The 19,674-nt window shown below is 45.5% G+C and overlaps 1 protein-coding gene and 1 long non-coding RNA gene across 6 annotated transcripts in view; one reads left to right on the forward strand and one right to left on the reverse strand.

Annotated features, from left to right (window-relative positions):
• Positions 1–19,674, forward strand: part of STAC (SH3 and cysteine rich domain) — a 147,026-nt gene that overhangs the window by 45,008 nt on the left and 82,344 nt on the right. The window lies entirely within an intron of this gene.
• The window catches only part of LOC103350379 (uncharacterized), a 231,001-nt gene continuing 212,249 nt past the window's right edge, over positions 923–19,674 (reverse strand). Inside the window, exons 3-4 of one of the 3 annotated variants that reach the window (XR_016232936.1) lie at positions 4,460–4,597; positions 923–1,044 (exon numbers count right to left, since the gene is read on the reverse strand). This is a non-coding gene — a long non-coding RNA (uncharacterized LOC103350379). Of the gene's footprint in view, positions 1,049–4,414; positions 4,705–19,674 lie in introns of all 3 variants that reach the window. The other 2 variants (XR_016232933.1, XR_016232934.1) reach the window with 2 other exon arrangements.

Below are 19,674 nucleotides of genomic sequence, written 5' to 3' on the forward strand. Positions count from 1 at the left end.
TCAGAGATGGAAAGAGGGAGGGAGGGAGGGAGGGAGGGAGAAAGAGAGAGCGAGAGAGAGAGAGAGAGAGAGAGAGAGAGAAATGATCTTCTATCCACTGGTTCACTCCCCAAATGATCATAATGACAGGGGCTGGGCAGGCCAAAGCAAGGAGCCTGGACCTCCATCTGGATCTCCCACATGGATGAAAGGGACCTAAGAACTTGGGCCGTCTTCTACTGCTTTTTCCAGGCCCATTAGCTGGGAGCTGGATCTGAAGTAGAGCATCTGGGACTCTAACTGGAGCTCCTATTGGATACCGGTGTTGCAGGCAGTGACTTAACCCACTGTGCCACAACACTGGCCCATTCTTTCTTTCCTTCTTACATTACTCTTTGCCATAAGATTTTTTTTTTCAGACAAATTGAGGGCAATCCAATTTGTAAGATACACTGTTGCCATTGTTGCATTTTTATGTAACATTTATTGCACCTATGTACCTCTGCTTATTAACGTTGAAGATGGAGCAGTACCTCCATTTCTTCTTCTATCCCATGTGAGAATAGCAATAGGACCTACTCTGGTGTCTCCCAACATCCAGGTGACAAGGTCCCCACTCCCCTGACTGTAAGGATGAGAATATTCCCTGGAGTTTGAGTCTTAGTATCAGATACTCTTGTATTCCACAGCAGCTCTGTGACTTCCTGGCTATGTTACACTGAACCCACGTAGATTCCAACACAGTGCACATGAAGCCGTTGTTCTCATTCATCATTTCCTATGGTTACAATGTTCATTGCTGGGTAACTTGCAAATACACAAACATAGTGATTTACCATGTCTAATAAAATGCTTTGTTCAGCATACATTCCAGGTGTAAATGAATTTTATAAATCTAAGATTGAAATAGGCATTTTATTTTGGAAAAAATAATAGGACCTACCTGATAGGTAGACTGGGGAATTAAGAGATGACACACAGGATGTTGTATGACTGGTATCCAACACACAGATGGACGCACTTTCAGGTGTGAGTGCTGTCACTCTCCTTGTTGTCATCATCACTCTGCCTCCAAAGAAAATGAGAAAATCAACACTACTTGACTTCCTTCTCCATGGTCCTCACCATGTGTGTTTTCTTACTACAATCGATGGTATTTTTATTACTGTTAAAACACTTCTAAATATGTGTCATCTCTTTCATTACGTGTTTCTAACAGGTGGGTTTTCTTTGTGAATTCTATTTATAACAACCACTTTAACATAACCATGCTTCAAGTGATCCAAGCACACATCTTTTTGTACTTCATGTTGTCCATATTTCTGAAGTTTCTGGGGTTTTTTTGTTTGTTTTTTGTTTTTTGCTTATAAATGGTCCTTTGTTTGCATTAAGAATAGATGGGTTCGGGCCGGCGTCGCGGCTCACTAGGCTAATCCTCCGCCTTGCGAGCCGGCACACCGGGTTCTAGTCCCGGTCGGGACGCCGGATTCTGTCCCGGTTGTCCCTCTTCCAGGCCCGCTCTCTGCTGTGGCCAGGGAGTGCAGTGGAGGATGGCCCAAGTACTTGGGCCCTGCACCCCATGGGAGACCAGGAGAAGCACCTGGCTCCTGCCATCGGATCAGCGCGGTGCGCCGGCTGCAGCGCGCCAGCCGTGGCAGCCATTGGAGGGTGAACCAACGGCAAAGGAAGACCTTTCTCTCTGTCTCTCTCTCTCACTGTCCACTCTGCCTGTCAAAAAAAAAAAAAAAAAAAAGAATACATGGGTGGAGTGGACATTTAACCCAGCAATTGAGACACCCAGGCCTCACACAGGAGTATCTGGGTTCAAGTCCTGGCTCCAGTTCCTGACTCCAGCTTCCAGTTAATGCTGGGGGCAGCAGTTATGTTCTCTCTTATCTGATCTGGCAATAAAGAGCTGTTGCCACCCACATGGGAGACCTGGATCGCACTCCTGACTCCCAGCTTTGGCTCCAGCCCGGTACTAGCCATTGCTGGTATCTGGGGAATGTACCGGTGGATGGGCCATCCGCCTCTCCCTCTCCCTCCCTCTCTCCCTCCCTCCCTCTCTCCTTCCCTCCCTCGCTCTCTTTGCCTCTCAAATAAATAACTGAAGAAAAAGAAGACTTGGATTCTAAGTTTGTCTTACATTGCTTCACACTGTGGGAGAGAAGTTAGCAGTGAGGCCAAGGTTTGTCTCTGGGAGCCATGGGCTTCCCTGCCTGCATGTGTGGATGTCAGAATTCTGACGGACTACTTGCACAAGCCGCCAGGAAGAGGACACCTCCTTCGCTCCGCTGACCTGACTGGCCTGGGACAACCTCCTCTGGGGCAGATCTGGGTCTTTCCCCAGTTGGCCCTGGGATTCTCTTATCTGATCCCGGAATAACACTTCTGATGGCTCCTTCCTTCCTTGGGTCTTCTTTACTCTGACCTTCTTCAGAGTGATTTTCACTCTTTGCCTCCTTACTTGGCACTTCCCAGAGGATTCGCTCCCATTGCCTCACACCACACAAGCCCCTTTCGGCAGAGCCAGGCTTTCTCACTCACACCTCTTCCAGGGTCGTGAACTTGACTGTGATATTACTTGTTACTGTGAACTACTTCCTTTGCTCTCCCAGGCCCCTCCCTTGCTAATTTAGTTTGACCCTCTCAACTTTCATGTCTTGTTTTGAGGATTATTCACTGGGTATGGAGTACATCAAAGTCACTTTTTACTCCAACAGTAAGCCATTCCATAATTCCATAATGATAACACACTACCTGTGTGTTATCATTCTTCATTTTAAGCTTTGGAGGTTTCTGCAGGCACCATAGTGTTGATTAGTGTTTTATGCCCATTCGTTTCTAAGTGAAAATTTTTCATGATCTAGAATTTGTGTCTAAGTATAGCAAGAAAAATCTCCTGTGATCATTTTGGCATTTATGTAGATGCTTAGAGCCTTTGTATTATATTTTAAGCAGGAGAGAGGTCACAATTCAGTGATACAACCACCTTTGCAGAATAAACAAACAATAAGTATTAAATAAGTGTTGGGCATTCTCAGCATCATCATTATCACTGACAAATCTGACTTCATAAGAGTTTCTAATTAATCCAATGAAAATATAGTCCATAAAGTCAAAGATACATGATAAGCCAAAAATATTTGCCACACAAATGACAGAGAATTTCTATAAATTAATAAAGCATTTACATGCCAATAAAATTTCAGTAATCTACTAGAAAAATGGCAAAGTTTTGAGCAGTTAGTTTCTGCCCTTATAAGCCAAATAAAATTACAGGCATATTAAAAGATATTTATGGTTTAAAATTTTTAAATTTTATGTATGAATTTTTTACCTATGAAATGGAAAATATTTTAAAAATTAATTATAATGAGCATTAACCAATTAGAACAAGCACTGGGGAAGAAAAATGTGCTCTCTTATGACAACAAAGGGAGTAAGAATTTAAAAACACATATTTGACCAAGCAAATCCACTTTAGCTCTTACATATCTTGGTGCATCTGTGCAAATATGTTCATTCTAGGATTATTTGTAATAGGAAATATACTGGTAAGGAGGATGAGGTTCCATAACCAAGACACCCAATAAATAGGCAGTGACACCAAAAACATAAATGTCTATTTCTCTCATTCAGGATTCAAGGTGAAAATTGAAGCTTTGGTCAGCAGGGCAGAGCTACCTTTTGTGGTCATTTGGGTACCCATTTCCTTCTAAAATATCACTCCACCTTGCCCTGGGACATCGTCATAATCTCCAGGGTGTAGGGTCTCCACCACACCCATCTCACAGCCGGCAGGAAAGTGAGAGGCAGTGGAGCAGGCCTGCACAAGGTCTTGAAGCCCAGTTTCAGAACTGACTCACAGCATTTCATTACAGGCCATTAGCAGGAACACAGCCCACTTCTGCAGTTATCTGCCAGAGGCGTTGGAAAATGTAATTGAATGGCGCACCCAGGCAAAAACAAAAATGGACTTTGGAGAACAACCACAGGTCTCTGCTTCAGAAAGAATCTGAATATCCATCAAAACAGGGATAATCAATTAATCTAGTTCTGTTCAGTGTAATACTAGATTTTAATAAAAGTCTAAGTTAAATCTCCCATTCTGCTAGATATACATACTAGACAGACCCCCTACATATTGTGAAGTAGAAAAGATACAAAAAATGTACTTTATTCATATTTGTGTGTTCAAAAAAAGGGATTTCTACCCACACGCGTACATACAGGCATACAGAGCACGTCTGTGAGAAAGAATGATTAACAGAGGTACAGCTCTGAGTTAAAGTAGGAGTTCGACGCTAAAGAAAACTTAGTTTTTCATCAGTTCTCTTTCCATATTGTGGCATTGGCACTAGATCTCCACACCATTACTAACACTGCAAATACAAGTATGAATACAAGTATGAACAACCCTGCCCTTGCTTACTCCTCAGCTGCAGTGACCTGTGGCCATGCATCTTCCCAGGCTCACCGACGCATTCTTCAAGCTCCTCTCTTGTCATGCCTTGAACTTGAAGCTTCTTCGGTGCTGTCTCTCATTTTCCTTTCTTGCTCATAACCGCAGCAGTCCCCCTTATCTGTGGTCTCGGTGTCCACAGTCAGCCACGGGCTGAAAATATGAATGGAGAATTCCAGAAATAAGCAATTCGTCTTTGATTCTCCACTCGGAGCAGGATGGTGAAATCTCCTCCATCCCTTTGTCCGATCCCATGGAATCTGAGAGGAAAAGAGAGAAACTATGTTAATTTATCCAGGGTATTGCTATAATTACACAGTTTACAATCAGTTGGTGTTAATCTCCTCCTGTACCTAATTTATATAAATGAAACTTTATCATGGATAGATATGTAGAGGAAAATGTTGTATATGTACATATATAGTAAATATGTACACATACAAACACAGACATCACATATGTGTGTTTCTCTAATCTCAGGTCCCCCATCCTCCAGGACAAAGGATGGGGAGCCCTGGCAAAAGGGTTTGTTGGCTGTAAATCAGCAAACTCTTCCCCAGATTTGCTGGTCCCAGGCAGAGTGTTGGGGTGGGGGGGCTTCCCTTAGGGACTCTGTGAAAGTTTAATGCCTCATGTTATCAGGTCAGGGAACCCATTTGGTCCTGAGGAGAGAGAATTCCCCTGGGGGCTTTCCTTGGGGGAAGGGCTGAGACCACCTGGGAGGTGACCAGGGTCTGGGCAGGACTTTGAAGTGCAAGATGCGGGGCTTCTGGGGCCTCCAAAACAGATGCTGGTTTCTTCATTCCCTTCTCACACACACATGGGCTAATTTTTAACTTCTTACCTAATATTTCCAACTGTTCACTGAGAAAGCCTGAAATTCACGACACTCCAGTGACAATGTATAGAACTAGTACCACGTCTCAACGTGTAAACAGCGTTCCCCAGTGAAACTAACAGGGCACCTTAGAGAAATGGCCAGCTGCAAGACTGGAACAGGGAAAATATAAGCCTGAAACATCTTGTAGTATTAGAAAGCAAGGAAGTGTTCAAAGGAAGGAAGTGTTTGACCTGGGGCAGGTCAAAAGGACACAGGTGGCAACTTAAAGGACTTCAGAATCAGCCAGTCTGTCACAATTTGAGCAGCAAAACCATGAATGATAGTCGCAAACTGTAACCATAGAATAAAGCAAATCTCTATCAGTCTATACTGACAGCAATGAATAATTTAAGAAATAGGTAAATAAGTAGAGGATGATTCTACAGCAGAAGTCTCATTAACGAATACAGAAAGAATAAGAATAGAACACTACCAGTTGATACACTGTGGGGGCAAATTCATCAATGGATGCTGAAATTAGAAGACAAATATGACAAGAAACAGGTCATTGTAATCTCAAAATCTCATAGTCACATGATATTCATTACAAGGAGAAAAATAGGATCCTCATAGTGGGACAGCCTGGTAAATATCACCATAATCCAGTGGCTAAAGGTGATTATCAGAAATGGGACATTAGTGACACCAGGTACTCCAGCTATGACTGAGAAGAGCATATCACTTTTGTCCTAATTTCACCAAAAATATGGAATTTCGATCTAATCAGGAGAAATTCAAATGGAAGGACATTCTACAAAATATAAGTGGCCAGCAGTCTTCCAGAGGCTTCTTAAGGTTACAAGAAACAATGAAAGACTGATGACCCGATACAGATCGGAGACAACCAAGGACATGAGTGGGACCGCTAATGTTAATAAGGCAAAATTCTAGATACTAACTAGTTGCTATATACCAACTAATGTTGTGCCAATGTTAATTTCCTGGTTGCAGTCAGTTTACTATGGTTAGATAAGATGTTAACTAGAGGAAGCTGGATGGAAGGTATGGGGTCGGGGAGGTGCTGACACTGGCATCCCATATGGGTACTGGTTCCAATCCCTGCTTACTCCACTTCTGTTCCAGTTCTCTAATGTGCCTGGGAAGGCAGCGTGATGGCCCAAGTCCTTGGACTCCTGCACCCACGTGGGAGACCTGGAAGAGGCTCCTGGCTGTTGGTTTCAGCTTGGCCCGGTCCTAGCTATTTGAAGAATGAACCAGTGGACGAAAGACCTCCTCTCCCCTCCCCTCCTCTCCCCTCTCCCCTCTCCCCTCTCCCTTATCCCCTCTTCTCTCTCCCCTCTCCTCTCCTCTCTTCTTCTCTCTTCTCTTATTCTGCTGCTGCCTCTGTGACAGCAGAATGTGCCTTTCAGATAAATAATTAAACCTTTTTTTTAAAAAAAGGGAAGGTATATGGGGACTATACTATTTTTTTAAAAGACAGATTAATTAATTTGTTAGAGTCGACCACCCGAAAAACGTCACCAAGAGACATCTCTTATGCAAACAGCAAGGGGAAGCTTTATTGATTATCCAGCATGCTGGGGCTGTCTGATCATCATGAACAGAGCAGCCCCGAATAACCAAAGGTTAGGGTTTATAAAGGCAAAAACCGCAAAACCGGGAAGGGAAAGAGAATGCACGGTTGTTAAGCGGTTGCTAAAATCTTACAATCAGCAATTATGATCTTAAGACATAGACAAATCACATCTTTATTATTAGCCCAGGTAACCCAGGTGTAACCTTTCTACTTTTAAGCTTGAGCAATCATGCTAGGGGGTTTTTGTGTGTTGCCAAGGGTGATGTAGTGCACTGCTATTGTCCGACTATTTGAGATCATAGTTTCGGACCAGAGTCTCACGGTGGGGGGGTTGCTTTCCCAGAATGCAGTCTCAAGTGCTCCAAAATGGAGTCCCTACTGTCAAGGTGCTACTTCACTCTGTTTTATTTTCACAGCTGCACCAGGAAGGTTTAAACCTGTAAGCTTAAGCTTAACTTTTTACACCTGCACATATACAATTTTAACTCTTCAAATTAATTTATTTATTTGAAAGGTAGAGTTACAAAGGGTAGAGGCAGAGAGAGAGAGAGAGATCTTCCATCCAATGGTTCACTCCTCAGATGGCCACAATGGCAACAGCTGAGCTGATCCGAAGCCAGAAGCCAGGAGCTTCTTCCAGGTCTCCCATGTGGGTGCAGGGGCCCAAGGACTTGGGCCATCTTCTACTGCTTGCCCAGGCCATAGCAGAGAGCTAGATCAAAAATGGAGCAGCCAGGCATGAACTGGCACCCATATGAGATGATGGCGCTGTTTTATCTACTACGCCACAGCCATAGCACCAGCCCCTGGGACAATACCATTTTGACACTTCTCTGTATGACTAAAATTATTTTAAAATAAAATGTTCATTAAAAAGTAATAAGTGCTACAATTTATCACTGGATTGGTCTTTTATAGATAAGGAAATCAGAGCCCACTGAATTGAAAATTATAGAAACATTCTCCCACACCTAATAGCTAATTTTAAAATCAATAGGTTTGTTTCTCATTTGGTTTTATCTGACTCTGGAGTTTTTCTTAATTATCAGAAAGGAGGAAAGTCTTTGTTGTTCATTTGGCAAAGGAAACAGCCCTTATCTTATCTCTGCCTAGACAGATCATTAAAATCAGGGAATGCGCCAGATGAGGCTCTAAAGAGAGTTGGGACTCCACTGGCTGCTTTGTCTCCCAGCAACCTTAAAAGTTGCAAGCTGTTTGATAGAAAACCAGTTACTAAGTTCCTATGACTCTGATGTATAGCTTTAGAGGTGTCCCACAAAAGTGTAAAATTGGGAAGTGAAGAGTCTCACACATTTTTTAAGATGCATGAACTTGACTTAATCTACTCACTACCTTCTTTAAGACACCAGTAAGTTTTGTCTGCATTAATTCAATACAGAATAACAGAATTAGGAAACGGAAAGGCTTCCAGGCATGGACTCAGAATCTTGGGTTCAAGTTCTGACCTCAGCACTGTTTTAAGATCAAATTCTATAACATACATGAAAATAAATTCTTCCATAAGGTTAAGGACACCTGTTTATTAAGTGGGCTGAACTCAGTGGGGTTCTGCACAGCTCTAATTTTCTCCTGTCACACTCTTCTAAATTTGTTGGTTAGAATTCTATTCAATGCGTCTGCCCAACATTTTGGGTGAATCTCACGGCTTTCGTTGCCGATCATAAAAGTCTCATTTACAGGGATCTAACACCAAACCTAAGTCTGACAGCTTTCTCAACACTCTTCCACTCATCCCCACAATCAGCCGACTCTGTGCACACCCACAGATGGCCCAGCTACAGCCGTACCCTGGGTTCAGAACCCGCTCTGTGGTCTGTTCTTTCCGTCGGCCTCCACCCTCCTCTTCCTCTCCGCCTTTAACACTGACTGCCCACTCCGGATCCATAAGGAATTTTCCAACGTAGAGTTCTAGGAGGCCTCAAGTACATCCTGGTCCAGACAGATCATGAGCATAACAGACCCTTCCCCACAATCTTAGGGCCACGTGACTGCAGGAAGAAGTCTGTGAGCCTGTGCAGCACCTTCCACATTGCGACAGGCATCATCTGGTGTGACACTCCAGTGACAATGTCCACCAGTGACAATGTCCACCAGTGACAATGTCCACCAGTGACAATGTCCACCTCCCACCAACGATGCCCCTGGTCTGCTCAGCCCTCAGTCATCTGCTGTGGGGAGCTGGAAATACTGACTGGGAGCCCTAAGCCCTTTACAGGACTCTGTCTGATGAAGGCACCTGCAGGCCACCTTGCTTTCTGTAACTGCTCAAGAAAATGAAAGATAGGGAAGCATTTCTGGAATTCTCTAGAATCCTGTAGTGAGCAGCTTTTCTGATGGTTAAGTGTACCTGGGCTTTATGGTCAGCCACACCTGGATTCATTCTCTCAGCCAATATTTATTGAGTGTCCCCACGTTTCAGGCTGTGTCAAAGGTTCTGTATATTTGAGACATACAAGTGAACAGAAGAGTAAAAATTTCCTGCCCTTTGGAGGGTGCACTGGGAGGCTGATAATCAAACAAAAAAGTGGCTTCATATACGATGAAAGTTCAGAAATCCCATGCACCCTGATGTGGTGCACGGAGAAGGACACAGCATCACTTCTGAGGTGTTTCTGCCCAATGTGCCTGAAGCAAACTCTGAAGAATATCAGATGAGCTCGCAGTGAACGCTGCTCTAGACAACGGCTCTGCACTTGTAATTTAAGATGTCACGAAAGTCAAGGACACGCTGAGACACTATTCCAAGTATATATTTTAGTACATACAAATTAAGAGCAAGGTATAATTCTGGATTAGATCCTACAGCAGAATTTTTAATTGTATGAAAGATGTTGTTAATACAATTTCCAAAATGTGAGTATGAGTTATATAGTATGAATTGATGCTAATTTATTGTATTTATCCACCTAACAAAATGCTAGTTGTTCTTGGAAAACACCCACAGGTTACACTGGGCAGGTGAGGAGGCTCATAAAATCCTGAGTTCTGTGTGAAGAGATGGGGGAAGCTTGGGACAGAGCATAGAAAGCAGCATTAGAACTGAGACTTAGAGATGAGCAGCAGAGCCCAGCGACATGTGTGAGGAAAGTCATCCCAGGCAGCACAGCATGCACAGGACAATCCACCCAGGCCTCCATTCTTTATTTATTTTTAAGATGTATTTATTTATTGAAAGGTGGAGTTACAGAGACGGAGAGAGAGTCAGAGGCAGAGAGAGAGAAAGAGAAGTCTTCCATCTGCTGGTTTACTCCCCAAATGGCCACAGTGGCCAAGACTGAGCCTGACCGAAGCCAGGAGCCAGGAGCTTCTTCCAGGTCTCCCACATGGATTCAGGTGACCAAGCACTTGGGCCATCCTCCGCTGCTTTCCCAGGTGCACTAGCAGGGAGATGGATGGGAAGTGGAGCAGCCGGGACTTGAACTGGTATCCATATGGGATGCTGGTGATGGAAGCAGCCGCTTAGCCCACTGTGCCACAGCACCAGCCCCCAGGGTTCCATTCTTAGCTCCCTGTGGGACACAGGTTTGGCACATTTCTCAGGTGCAGTCTTAGACATGCCACAGAATCCTCCTCCGTGCAGTTCTTTTGAGTGTGCAATGGATGGCTCCAGGAGCAGCGTCCTCCACCTCAGCAAGCTTTCGTTGAGTACTGCGTGAGTCTGCTAGAGCTGCCATGACAAAGCACCACAGCCTGGGTGGCATACACAACAGATTTAAATTCTAGCCCTCTGGAAGCTGCAAGTCCAAGACCACAGTACTGGTTTCTACTCTGAAGCCTCTGTCCTTGCCCTGCACAGGGCACCTTCTCACTGTGCGCTCACATGGTCTTCCCGCTCTGTCTTCTCCAGTGTCCACGTTTTCTCTACTGTAAGGACACCAGCTGGTCTCATTTACACTTAAACACTCCTCTGAAGACCTTCCCTCCAAATAGAGTCACAATGCGAGGTGCTGGAGGTTCGGACTTCAACATAAGAATTCTGGGAGGATACACTCCAGCCGGTATGAAGTCCCTTCCAGCTGCAAGGCACCATGGGAACTTAATATACAAAGCCCACACAGCACGGAAGCGTAAATACCTTTGTTGTATTGGCTCCCACCAAGTCAGTAGACTCCGAAGCTAGACTGTTTGGTTCATACTCTAAACTACTCATATGGCCTTGAAAAAGTTTTGCCACCATGTACACAACCATCAGTTTTTGTTGCTCCCCCTCTTCAGGGAGGAACAACACAGGACCCTGCACTGTTCTTTCGTCTGCTCGGCTCTTCCCGGGTTAGCTGCTGGTCCTTCCCGGGTTGGCTGCTGGCCCCTCCACCTCCGTGGAGGGACGTCACCCCCCGCCACTTTCCCCACTTCCACGGAGGAGCGGCATACCACCGGCCGGCTCTCTCGGGGGCTGCTCAGATGTTATCCGGATGTTCCTTCAGATGTTCCTGGTGCATGTTGTCTCTCTCCTCCTTTATAGTCCTCTTCCACCAATCCCAACTCTGCTGCCCACACGCCGAGCACGCTGCTCTCCTCCAATCAGGAGCAGGATCAGCTCCTGCAGCTTATCAAACTGATGAGGCATCTGCGTAGAGGTTGTTTGGTCTCTCTCAGCGCCATATTGTGGGAGAGCAGATGCATAGAATAAGTCTTAATTCCAGTAACTTAGTCTAGTCTCAGTTGCTCCCCACAAGTTTTCAATTTCTTCTTTTTCATTGGCCTTCCTAGGGCCCACCACTCTCCTTTGTTCTAGAGAAGACAAAACCAATGTGGTCTCTAGGGCTGTATCCCACCTTCGCACTATCACATAGCAACAACAGCATTGTCACAAAGCAGGGAGGGGACCGGCCAGGACTTGGGCCTTGGTGGCCACAGCATCAGCACAGCATGACTCTCACTTGAGTGCTGGAAGACTCAGCACCTGCCCGTTTCCTACCTCTGCCCCTGGGCTGACAGGGCTTCTTTCTGATGAGACTCCAGGGTTGAGCAGTGTGTTCTGAAACCTGCCAAATATTCTCTCTCAATCCCTGAACACATTTCTTCTTACTCCCTGAAAAGGATTACTCTCAACCAAAACACGGCGAGCAAGAAGGCCTTGGTGGAAGATTGTTGGGAAGAAAAAGGAGAGAGGTTCACAGGCCATCCTAGTCTAGTTCTGCTCGAAGTCACATCCTCCATACATGCCACTCCCTCTGCCCTTCCCTGCATGACTCCCTCATAGCAGCCAGTGTCTCACTGCTCCGACCTCCACTAAGGGTCACAAGTCTACAAACCCCACTCAGCACTCAGTAGAACAAAACCATTTTTGTTCCACTGGGATGTGTCCTTGAGTAACCATTTTTCCACACCAAGTGGCTTCTCAAAGTATTTCTTTTGAGAACAGAGAGTTCTCTTTCCCAAGAAGAACCCTTGGGCCAGCTCTGAAAGTGACGAGATTGCCCTGTGTTGTGACAGGGACATCTCATGCAGGAGAGAAGATGAAAGCGGTGGTCCATGACCTCATGCTAACCATAGAGGTGTGGCCGGGACTGCAAGAAATTGGAGTTGGAGGCGGCCCTTGAGTGCCAGGCACTTCGCCAGGAACGTCAGGTGCTTCTCATGCTGCCAGGGCAGTGCTGTTACCCACATCCTGTAGATGGGGAATCTGCAGCACAGAGAAGTTAAGAAACTTCCCTACACTCACACTGCTGGAGACCAGCAGAGTTGGAAGGGCAGCTTGGCCAGTCTGACCTCGAAGCCTTGAACTCAACCCTGGGTCTCATTCTCCAGCATGAAAGGTTCTTCTGACCTTGCGCATAAAATGATCCTTGAAACTTTCCTCACCCATTCAATGTCTCATCTGTGGGCCCTGCGGATGTCATTTAGCAACTTTCTGTCACATTTTCTTTATCTATATAATGGGGTATATTTGCCCTGCTGCACTCACAGGGTGTTTCATATAGTATAGTATATGTATAATAAATAAATAAATAAAATGTGTGTGTGTGTGGACTGTAACCAGAAAAAGATATGGTCATTCTCAATGTGTGCCATTGGACAAGACTTAACGACTTTGGATAGACAATATAAATGAGGACTGTTTTCAGGACAAGACAGAAAAATCCCATAACATCTAAGACTTTCTAAAGGGAAGATGATGGTGACTGAGGAAACTGGTGGTCTCGAATTTCTCTAGTGGACAGAAAAAGGCAAGCGGCAGCCAAGACCTCTCCTGTACTGTATTCACCCTCATCAGACAACCATGAACTTGGAAGGTGCAGAGATTTCTTTGGGGGAAATACAGCACAGCCTCAGGGTGCAGAGAACGGAGCTCACCAGTGTGTCCCTCTCAGTGTCTCTGTAATGATGCTGCCTCCTGTCTACTGCACACACACCCTGCCCCAGCATGACCCTCTCTGTGCACATGTCTCTCACCAAGGCTAAGCTCCGCCTTGTAGACAGTCTGCAGTGTGGCACTGCCGATGCCCACTGAGTTCACACTCTTCCTGCCGGCTGCCACCCTGATCTGAAACATCCCAGCCCGTGCCCCCATGCACACTCCCTCAGTGCTGCTAGTTCCCTCTCCAGTCAACACACGGAGTTCTAGTACAGCCAGGATTTCCGAGAATCTTACCAGACAGCTATGTTTGCGGCTCTGTTGTACGCATTGTGGAGATCCCAGAATGCTCTCCTAGTATGCTCATTCCTGCTCCCGTATCTACAGCTCCAATTTGGCTGCATCTCTTCCTGTTCATTCAGTCACCAAGTGAATAGTTTGGAGTCTGAAGTCAAACTGCTGCTCAGTCTCATCCCAGCTCTGCCAAACTTGCCGGGTGAATTTGCCACCATCTCCTTGTACATAAAACAGATAGTAACAGTTCCCACCTCTTGTGGTTGGTGTGCAGGCCAAAAGACATCCCATGCAAAGACCGTAAGATGGGATCTGACGAACAGGAAGAGTCTTATAATGATTTGCTAGCACAATTAATATCATTACTGTGTGCCAGGCACTGGGCTGCATGTTGGAAGTAGCCTCAGTCTACAGAGGAGTGCAGCAGCAGTGACATGGCTCCATGCCATGCCCTGTGGTCACACAGGACAGAGTGCCCAGAGCTGGCAGAAGAGAGGGCTGGGCCGGACTCCAGAGGGAAGTCAAGGAGAACTAGGCATTTTGCATTACATTTAAGTAGGCCTGGATCCTTCCTCCCTTCAGGCAAAACCAAGGCACTGAAGGTTTCTGTGTCTTTGAAAGCCTGGGGGCTGCTCTTAGCATGTCTGTGTGCTTGGGGAGGAGAAAGCTTTCTGAATGGGCAATGCCACTGAGAAAGCTCCTGTGTTCCACCATAAGAAGTCTGGATGTAATCCAGAAACAAGACGCAGGGAGGAGGGCAGGCATCGAAGCACTCACAGAGTTGAACTCCACATTTTACAGCCTGTGCATCCTTCAGTATAATAATGACTTTTGACTATTCCAGTCCGCATTGATAGCTCCCATTTCTGACATATTAGAGTAGGCAGCGATCAGAACACTCTACCTATCACTTGATAATATAAACATAGGCTCTCATATCACCCTTGGGTAGTTTTAAACATTGCCACTTGTCTCCAGAATTACATATTAAACTTCCTAAAATTAGACTGTTAAAAGTCTCTTGTATACCTGCAATGTACTGAATTGTCAGAGCCGGAAGCAAACTTAGCAGCCTCGGAGTTCATCCTTTCTGTTTCCTGATGAAACTCGAGCCAAGGAGCTTCAGGAACCAGCCCAAGAACCCATGGCCACATGGGTGGCAGAGCATGCAACTGATGCCACTCCATACCTAGTTCAGTTTTTTGTGTTTTTTTTGTTTTGTTTTGTTTTTACCAATTTTATTCATTATCAGTTGGTTTTTGGCAGGTGGCTCTGACAGAGCCAGGTAGACATAGTAGAATATTTTTGACTTCGATGTCACCATCCAAACTAAAGCAAATCCGAATCTGGAATGTAGTGTGCTTGCCACAAAAGAAAACAGGCTGTGGGTGAATGAAAATGTTGGTGAGAAAGTTCGTCGTCATCACAGTCACCACATTTCTGTCTACTCGTTGCCCATTGAGCCTCAGGTATGATGCAGAGAAGAGTACGCATCGTGCTCTGACAAACAAAACCACAGCATCAGCCAAAGTGGGGGAGCAGAAGAAGTGAATCTGTGTGGCTGGAGTGCAGAGGCAGCTGGATTTCAGGGGCAATGAGGCCACAGCATGACAGTTATCTCACTTCCTTGCCTCTTAAATGGCATCAGTTGGCTTAATAATGCCTTTTCAGGAAGAAAAAGGAAAATCATGAGCATCTCACTTAAAGACATAATTCTATTTTAGAAATGTTGGTGTGCAAAAGGAAAAGATGTTCCTTCCAAAATCAAAGATGTGGCTCACGTATGAGCATCAGGGATGAGACATTTGCTTGTCTTAGGTGCTCGATGGCCTCACTCCAACACAGAAATAAAAGCCAGGGCATTACTGGTGGTGGGTCTTAAATAGTCAAAGAAATGTCTCCATAGAGGCAGCTGATTCTATGGCGAAAATTCAACAGGCATGAAACCGAGCCCACATGGTGGCTGTGCCCTGATTTATGCCCTGCGTGGGCAGACTCGTTTGTGCCAGAACCACCCCTTTCCCACAGAGTGTGGATGCTAGATCCCGGCTGAAATGATTAAGTGCATGCTGGTTAATTAACTTCATGTGCTGCTGCAGAACACACTGGTAAATCAATGCACCTGCCATCCCCGTCACCTTCAGGCTGCATTCTCAGTGTTCCACTGCTCTCGTGATGTCGATTTGTGCATTCCCTAATTCATCGCCATTAAAAGCATTGTTCAACATGGCAACGGCATGGATTATTGCTAAAATTCCAGCTGGCAGCAGGAATATAAAATACACAAAGCAGAGGAATTTCACCAAAAGGAGGTCAAGGGTAGTATCGCTTTGTAAGGAAGTCCATTGGATTTCAGGGGCTTTGGAGTTAGAGACCTATATGTGGATCTTCATTCTGCACCTTGCCAGCCAGTGAACTCTGGGTAAACTGCCAGTGTCTGTTTTCTCATCTGTAAAATTGTACACTAACCTGAAAAGGACTCTCTACACTTCCTACTGGGCACTGCTCACGCTCACTCACTTTCCCCGTCTCTGAAGCAGACATTCCATATCTTCCTTCTCCTCCAAAGTGTAATGGCTCCTCCCTCCACCTCTCCTCTCACTGAAGAGACAGATTCGTTTCTGTTTTCACTAATGGAAAGAAAATGGAACAACCAAAAGAGAAGGTCTATGTCCAACCAGGACCAACTCTGTTGTCTTCTCTGCATCTCTCTCTCCCTGTGAATAAACTATCCTATTACAAACTGAAGTCAACCCATTTCCTTGTGCACCTACCTCTTCTCCTGTACTCCAAGACACCACTCCAGCATCCCCCCTCTCTCTTATACATCATCAGATTAAGAATATACTGAGGGGCTGGCACTGTGGTACACTAGGTTAATCCTCCCCCTGTGGCACCAGCATCCCATATGGGTGCCAGTTCTAGTCCCAGTTGCTCCTCTTCCAGTCCAGCTCTCTGCTGTGGCCTGGGAGGGCAGTGGAGGATGGCCCAAGTACTTGGGCCCCTGCACCCACATGGGAGACCAGGAGGAGGCACCTGGCTCCTGGCTTTGGATGGGCGCAGCTCCGGACATTGCAGCCACTTGGGGAGTGAACCAATGGAAGGAAGACCTTTCTCTCTGACTCTCTCTCACACACTGTCTGTAACTCTACTTGTTAAATAAATAAAATCTTTAAAAAAAATAATACACTGAAATAATCTCCCATGTTTAAACAAAACATTAAAAAAAAAAAAAAAAAAAAAAAAAAAAAAAAAAAAAAACCTCCCTGGATGCTACTACCTCTTCATGAATGAATCCCCTTTGGAGCTGTCCAGCTCCAACTTTCCCAGCTCATGACCTCCACTCACTCCACACACTTCCCCCTAGCCATTCTTTCTTAAAAACCTCCTCAACTAGGTTTTCACACCCACCACTTCACATGAAGGTTCCCCAAAGACATTCCCTTTTCCAAATGCAATGGCCAATGCCTAAAGATCACATTACTTGGCAATATTATGTAATTATGTGAAACATTTTATTCCTTTAGCCTCTTTGGGACTTCTCCTTCCTCACCATCTTCCCCTTCTTGACTGCCATCGCTTGTCCTCAACTCATCTCCATGTCCTCGAGATAGTGGAGCACCACAGGCTCTGTCCTCAGATGACTTCTCTCCCATGTCTGCACTCAGTGCCCACAGAGTGACATCATCCAGTCTCATGGCTGAAAATGCCATCTATATGCTAATGACTTCCAAGTCATTACTCCAGCCTGGACATCTCCCCTGAACCCCAGAATCATATACCCACCTACCTACTGGGTAGCTCCACTTGAATTCCAAATAAGTCTTTCAAACTTAACTCATCTGCAACTCAACTCTTGGTCCCCACCCAACTGCCCATGCCAACTTGCTTCATACCAGGAGTTCATCCTTTCAGTAAATGGTACCTCTACTCACCCAAATGCTCTGGCCAAATATTTTCAAATCATTTCAATTCCACATCTAATTCTTCAACAAACCCAATCAGTTCTACTTCCAAAACATATGCCAAATGAAACCACATCTTACCATAACTCTTCTAGGAGGAGCCAGAATTATTTCTCATCAGGATTGTTGGAGGAGTCTTCCAAATGGTCTTGTCCTCCTATTATCTGTAACCCACATGGTGTCTAAAGTGATCTTTTAAAATAGAAACTAGACGGGGCCACCAGCATTGCCAGCATCCCATATGGGTGCCGGTTCAAGTCCTGGCTGCTCCACTTCTGATCCAGCTCTCTGCTGTGGCCTGGGAAAGCAGCAGAAGATGGTCCAAGTCCTTGGACCCCTGCACCCACATGGGAGACCTGGAAGAGGCTCCTGGCTCCTGACTTTGATTCAGCATAGCTCCGGCCTTTGTGGCCATCTGAGGAGTGAACCAGCGGATAGAAGGACCTATCTCTGCCTCTGCCTATCTGTAACTCTGCCTTTCAAATAAATAAATAAATATTTTTTAAAAAATAGAATCCAGACCCTGTTGCTTCCTTGCCTCAAACCACCACCCCTAGGATTAATTTCAAAACTTGTTCTTTGACCTACAAGACATTCCATGAAGCTTCCCATAGCATCTGTGCTCTATCCCTCTCTCCCTCCTCATTCTTCTCCAGACATGCCAATACCTGGAGTTTCTCAGACTCACCAGCCTTGCTCTCTGGCTGGGGCGTCCACTTCTGGTTTCCCCACTACTCATCACATACTTCTCCAACGGAGCTCACATACTCACCACATCCTCTGTGACCCCCTCAAATATCACCCTTCAGAGAAGTCTTCCAGGTCACCTTCTAAGGCCTGCCTCTGCTTTTATTCCCCCTTGCATCCTCATACCTATCCAAATGTGTGGTATATACCTCTTTGATAATATTATTTTCTGTCTCTACTCATTAAGCCTTCAATACTGCAGTATCACACAAAATCAAGGACTGTGCCCAGCTCATAGTATTTCCCCAATAACTATTTAATGAACCTAAAAAGGTTACTAGGATGATTACACAAAACAGAGTATATCGTTTCTGGCACATGGTGAGGTACTCAAGAATGTCTGTTCCTTTAACCACTGTTACAGTAAATAAAATGGAACTGGGCTGCAGCAGTGGTGCATGGAAGCCAATCATTGTGTGACAGCTGTGCTTATCAGGGTTTGTTTCTCCTTCTGCATTTCTTATGTTCCCATCTGGCCTCTGCTCTTCTAGGGATAACTGGAGACAGCACATTTTTTTTCAGGTCCTTTCTAGGACTTTAACTTGCAGGCATTTTTTTTTTTTTTAATTGTCCACTGGAATAAGAAATGGCCCATTGACTTCCAAACAAACTCTCCATCCAGCTCTAGAGGCAGGCAGGTGGGCAGGCTCTGCCAATGACCTGATACCATTTCCTGCCATACACCACTGGGCATCATACCTACACATCATGTGCATGCCCCCAGGGAGCACAGAGCAGCAACAAGATCTGCCTTCCACTCCACATCCATGCCTACTTTCACTGACCACAGGAAGTAGTAGTTTCTTTCCCCTAGAGGTTCTTCATCCCCTTCTCCCCCTCCATCCCCTGAAGACACGCTGGCAAGGAGTCATGCATGAGATTCAGACCCTGGTTGACTCAGATAAGCTGTGTGACCTTAGGCAAGTTAATTAACCTTCCTCAGTAACATTCCTTGAATGACTGGGAGGATTAAGAGGGATCACCTAATGATGTGCGGATCCTAGATTCCCAATCCCAACTTCCTGCTCCCACTCACCTTCCCTCACCACATCATCCTCCATCCATTCAGATCCCATAGAATCTTCGGAGGGCTCCCCCACACATTTCCCTCTATGACCTTCACAACAGTGCCCGGCTATAATCAGGGTAAGTGTTATTCCATTTCAGACACAACCAGCCAATGTATTGAACAATCTAAACTCCGCGGGCAGCAAATGGACCATGAGTTTATTTTTCCCATGTGATGGCGCTGGCTTTGATAAACCTCTCTCTCCCTGAGTTACACATCCCCTGACAAAATCCTAACAGGTTCCTGAACTTCCTGGTGACTTTTACATATTCAGTATATTAAAAATCTGGCTACAATAAAACGCCAGCCCCGCCTCCTCTCTGAGCCTCCCTTCCCCCAGCACCACTGGCTGTGGCCGGCTCTGTTCTACTCCTCGTTGCTTCCAGGTCTCCACCTCAATGGACTCAGTCTCAGTGGCC

The sequence above is a fragment of the Oryctolagus cuniculus genome, chromosome 4 (genome assembly GCF_051225735.1).
Source record: "Oryctolagus cuniculus isolate XC-2025 breed Fujian yellow rabbit chromosome 4, ASM5122573v1, whole genome shotgun sequence".
Lineage (NCBI taxonomy): Eukaryota > Metazoa > Chordata > Mammalia > Lagomorpha > Leporidae > Oryctolagus > Oryctolagus cuniculus.